Source organism: Ailuropoda melanoleuca, chromosome 2 (assembly GCF_002007445.2).
Source record: "Ailuropoda melanoleuca isolate Jingjing chromosome 2, ASM200744v2, whole genome shotgun sequence".
NCBI classification, from domain to species: Eukaryota; Metazoa; Chordata; class Mammalia; order Carnivora; family Ursidae; genus Ailuropoda; species Ailuropoda melanoleuca.
This window is the reverse complement of record NC_048219.1, coordinates 193396923-193401814: the sequence shown is the minus strand read 5'-3', so window position 1 is coordinate 193401814 and position 4892 is coordinate 193396923.

Genomic DNA, 4892 nt, shown 5'->3' with positions numbered 1-4892 from the left:
TTGGTGCCGAAACCACCATTAGAGCCGCTCTAATGACACATTAGTGGTTGAAAACCACAGAGGTACAAGATTCTGTGTTTGTGATCAAACCCTCTTCCATGAAATATTATTTTAATGACTTTTAAAAGAGATATGCATTCATGGAGAAGAGAGGAGCGTGACCTTGAAACCTGTTAATTAGACAAATGAGCGTCTGGCTCCTCCGTTAATGGCTCGAAACCCATTCTGCCTCTCCGCGTGGCTTTGCAAATCTCTACTCTGAGATCGTGCAGCGAATTTAACTCTTCATGGGGCAAATCTGATTTTCCCACCTGCCAAGTCCTTGGAAGGACCCTGGAAGGGGGTCACCCTAGAATGAAGAGAGGGGAGAATCCCAGGGGGATTAGGTTATAGGCATAGGGACCAGAAAAGATCCGGTGCCCGGATCCACTTTTTCTCTGGCCATTTCAGCAAGGCGGGCAGTCAGGGTAGATGACAGGGGCCCAAGCTGGAAGCGGACTGCTGGGTTGGAGTCCGCATTGCACTGAGAGCTGGTCCTCAACTAGAACGCACAGGTGGGGGCCTAGTACACGTGGAAGCCTTAAGGGCAGAGCTTGAAAGGTGGTAAATGCAGTGTTAGCTTATCCCTGTGTTCTTCCCTGCAATTCTAAACATAACCAGCACATCAACCCAGAGGACACATCACATAGAAGGGTCAAGCAATCTTGTCTTCAAATGAATTCTGTAGCACTGGGTTTTCTCTGCCCCAGTGAAAACCAAGGAAGTCTCTCGTGTTTTCTGGCCATTCTTAGGCAACATGCATTCCCTTCGGGTGGTTAGAATGTCCAGTCCACGTAGGGGTTCAAGTTTATGTTTCATCCAGATACATGCAGCTTCCCATTCCTGCCCAAGCCTGCAGGCAGTGGCTACACTGGGGCTGGGGCTGTTCCTTCTTTATTGACTGTTTGCTTGTGGGGCAATTTCTAGGTTCTTTGGAGAATTCCTGCCCCAATTCCTGGATGTTTCTTACCTGTTGTTCCCACAATATGGATAAATCCCAGCCAGCCTCTTGACCATTTATGTCCCCCACTGGGAACTCACCAGGACCTCAGGCTTGTCTCTGACGCACTCTATCACAGGACCCAACATCTCGCACTGTGGGATGCAGCGTGTGGGCTCGAATATGGAAACACCCCTGAACGCTTTACCCCAGCAAACTGGGTGCACACATCAGTCCCAGCTGCCCTCCTCTCCATCCACTCACCCATCAGCAGCGGGTCAGCTCCTCCCTCATTTCATATTCACTCTGGGAAGTCAGGTGTCAGCTCACTGTGTCTGCGAATTGCAGGGCATGCCTCAACCTCTCCAAGGGGGCCTGGCGAGACCCCTCAAACCAGCCTTGAGGATGAGGAGTATGTTTACAGCCATGACAGCCTCCTCCAAAAACCCTCTCTTTCAACCCCCACGTCCCAACCTCTACGTGGGTGAGGGTCTTCAAAAGCTATACAACTGGTTTTTAAACCTACGTTTTTATTTCTGCATGGAGGGCTCATTGTTATGCCACTTTACACCCAATGGACGTCACAAAGCATGTGGCCAAAGGTAGAAGTTTGTCTGGACCCAGCCAAACTGCCAAAGTGGTTTTACATGGGGACAGAGACTGAGCACCTGACCGTGGCCCTGGGAACGAGAGCTTGGAGCCCAAAGGTGGGGCGCCCCTTGGTCCCTGCGGGGACATGGCAGGCGGCAGCAGCACCCGTTGGCTAGATACCATTAGAACATGCGGGACATTTGCAAACGTGACTCCGTGTGGCGGCAAGAGAAGCAATGCCATGGCCTGTTCAGATGCTTCAGCTCTCTCTCCCACCAGCAATGAGAGGCAGGGGCTCCATTGGACTAAATACACCCCCACGTTTCTTGGGCTTTGTGACAGGGTGTGGAGATAGGCTGGAGCTCCGGGAGGGGGACAGTAGACTTCCTAGTATCAAGGGCAGTTGAGAACTAGGTAATTCCTTGAAAAAATGAAAGAGAGAGATCTGCGTGTGCTTCCAAACAGATGAAACAAATCAGTTGTTCTTTGAAGCACGCACAGTCCTATCCCCAGGGCCTTAGCACTTGCTGCTCCCTTTGCCTGAATGCTTTTCTTACAACCATCCTCTGCTCCCTACCTTCTTTTGCGTGTGTGTTTAAAGATTCATTTATTTATTTAAATGAGAGAGAGAGTAGGGGGAGGAGGTGTAAAAGGAGAAGAAGAAAGAGAATCTCAAGCAGACTCCCTGCTGAGCACGGAGGCCAACTGGGGGCTCGATGCCATGACCCCGAGATCATGACCTGAGTCGCCATCAAGAGTCGGGTGCTCAGCCAACTGAACCATCCAGGCACCCCTCCCTCGCTTTCATTCTAACCCCTTCTTAAATGTTACTGAACCAGAGAAAACTTCTCTGACCACTTATTTTAAAGAGTCACCTCCGCCCCAGTCAGGCCCTGTCTTCCCCACTGTATTTTGCTCCAGAGCACACATGATCACTTGTTACACACATTTGCATGTTATTACCTATGTCCCGAGGAAGAACACGAGTTCCATGACAGCTTGGATTTTGTTTTGTTCATCGCTTTGTCTCAGTCCCCAAACATCGCCTGGCACACGAGAGGTACACCAATGCTTGTGGATGAACGAATGGACCTACGTCTCCTTGTTCTTTGGCTCTTAGCTCTTGAACCGTTTTTCTTTTTCTTTTCTTTTCTTTTTTTTTAAAGATTTTATTTATTTATTCGACAGAGAGAGAGACAGCCAGCGAGAGAGGGAACACAAGCAGGGGGAGTGGGAGAGGAAGAAGCAGGCTCACAGCGGAGGAGCCTGATGTGGGGCTCGATCCCACAACGCCGGGATCACGCCCTGAGCTGAAGGCAGACGCTCAACCGCTGTNCCCCCCTTGAACCGTTTTTCTATTTCACCAACTCATTTTTCTTCAGTGGCCAAACCACTGAGCCCCACCTGCCTTCAAATAATAAAAAATATTGCNCCCCAGGCGCCCCCTTGAACCGTTTTTCTACTTCACCAACTCATTTTTCTTCAGTGGCCAAACCACTGAGCCCCACCTGCCTTCAAATAATAAAAAATATTGCAATCCTGTTTTCCACCTGAAATCCATCTCTTCTGACCTCAGTGGAGGTTTCCTTTTAAATAATTCAATGTCCTTCAAGATTTTTGTTAGGGCATCCTGAAGTGTTTGATTTCTTGCAATAGGTCTGTTTCATGAAGAGAGACATCTCTGCTCTATTTTCTCAGATTATTTGCCCTTTCTTGACCTCCTGCGTCTCTGCATGTACACTGATGACTTTCCTGTGTTGGTCATTCTTTCAGAATGTAACTGTTCATTAGTATTGAGAGTTGAGATGAGTTTTGTTTTCAGTATCAAATGGAGAGAAAAGTAGTGACATATATTATTACAGAAACTGTGACGTTTTCATGAAAAACCACTAAAAACAAAACCAAGATAAATGACAATCTAGGGGGAATATTTTCAATTTACATGGGCTTTACTATATGAAGAGCTCTTAAAATCAATTAGAAAAAAATACTTGAAGAAAACAAAGAAGACACTTAATTCAAAAAGAATAAAAATATATAGAGGTTTAATCTCACCGTTAATCAACAAAATGAAGATTAAAATAACCACAGTGATAGTATTTTTCATTTCTAAGCCTAAGGATAAAGAAGAATCATATCCTTTGTTAGCAAAGACTGGAGAACTTTCATATATTTCTGCTGGGAAAATAATTTACTGTAACTCTCCCTGAACGGGCATTTCTTCTATATGAATCAAGAAGCCTAAGCAAGATGCATGCCATCGGATGCAGTAATGTTTGCTGTGGTTTAGAATTCGGGCAGCATTCCAGGCCAGGCTCTGTGCTGAGACCGTGGTGAGGTCCGGGCTGGGGGCAGCTACTTCGAGCACTACGACACAATGTCAGGTGCCCTTCCAACAAGGTCTGCGTGGAGGTGTGGCCAGGCCAGACTCTGAGCAAATCCCGATGGACCATGTTAGGGCTGAGCCACATAAAATCACATCTCAGACCCCAGGGCTCCGCCCTAATTTGCCTTTCTGTATTCATCATCTTTTCTTCCCCCCAAATATGTATTTGTCATCTCCAGAGGGCTAACTCAGAAACTAGAATAAAAACAAAGGAATACACAGCAAGTGTTTATTATAATGAGGATGAATTTGATTTGCTTCCATAATTATATATTACAAATACAGACATTCCTGAAATATTCCAAGTATTCCATGCATATTCCCCTACAGTGGGAGGAGCACTTGCCAATCAGACAGATTTAACCTAGAAGAGAGGGTGTCGATATATACCGCCCCTTCCTTCACAGTCTGTGTTTCGAACCAATGAGATGAAGAAAGAAATACCAGGCAAGAGATGAGAAAATTAGACGTGTCAATGGCCAAAGCCCAGTGGAGATATGGCTTGAGATCGCAGCCAGGTGGGCTCCTAATACTTTGCCACTGAATTAGTAGATGCCCTTCTGGCCATGAGCAGAGCTAGACACCCACAGGATGTCCCCTTTAGGGGCTAGCCCTGACTGCAGGGCAGGTCTGCAGACCAGAACACACTATTCAGCAGGCAGTCAAGCAGGGTCAAGAAGTAGAATGAGGGGCGCACGGGTGGCTCAGCCGTTAAGTGTCTGCCTTTGGCTCAGGGCGTGATCCCGGCGTTCTGGGATTGAGCCCCACATCAGGCTCCTCCGCTGGGAGCCTGCTTCTTCCTCTCCCACTCCCCCTGCCTGTGTTCCCTCTCTCGTTGGCTGTCTCTATCTCTGTCAAATAAATAAATAAAATCTTAAAAAAAGAAGAAAAAGTAGAATGAGAAGGAGCTGGGCTGAAGTGCCCAGATCGCTCCCC